Genomic DNA, 720 nt, shown 5'->3' with positions numbered 1-720 from the left:
GGGGTAGAGAACACTCAGCAGTAAAGGGTACTTTCTACCAAGCCTGGCCAATCCTTGGAACTCACAGGGCTGAAGGAAAACTGTCTTCCAAAGGACTTCCATACACACTCTGTCACATGCAAGCACACACACAAACACACACACACACACTAAATCTGTGTTTCAAAGAATTTAAGTTTAAAAGGAAGAGAGAAACAAACAATGGAGAAAGTGTGCCCTGAGTACCCAGGACAGTCAGAATGATGCAATGTGGATGGTTTTGAAGATGAGGAAGTGGCCGCCAGCCAAGGCATGTGGGCAGCCTGCAGAAGCTGGTGGCTCCGCTAGAGCTGCCAGGAGGAACATAGCCTTCAGTGTGCCAACGCGCTGAATTTTAGTCCAGGGAGGCCCGTTTCAGGTTCTGTTGCTTTCAGTCACTATGTTTGCGGTCGTTTATGGCAACAACGACAGGAAAGTGCAGAGCCGGCCAGGTTAGGTAAAAGAGCGCTTGCTTCATGTGTTTAACAAAATATTTAAAACTCTCGGAGGGCACAAAGTCTTATGTTGTTTGCCTTTGGGAGTAAGTAACAGGTATCAGAAAGATGGGAAGAGGTGGTACCCTGACTGGGTCAAAGGTGAGAGATTTTCAGTCCACTGTGGCTGTGAGTGTTGAAATCACCCCACAACTGTTCTTTTCTGGCTGAGACTCGTATGAAGGTCTGATTCGTTACTTCCCTCCTA

This window comes from Mastomys coucha, unplaced genomic scaffold, assembly GCF_008632895.1.
Source record: "Mastomys coucha isolate ucsf_1 unplaced genomic scaffold, UCSF_Mcou_1 pScaffold14, whole genome shotgun sequence".
NCBI lineage: Eukaryota > Metazoa > Chordata > Mammalia > Rodentia > Muridae > Mastomys > Mastomys coucha.
The sequence above is the reverse complement of the archived record's forward strand: the minus strand, read 5'-3'. Positions refer to the sequence as shown.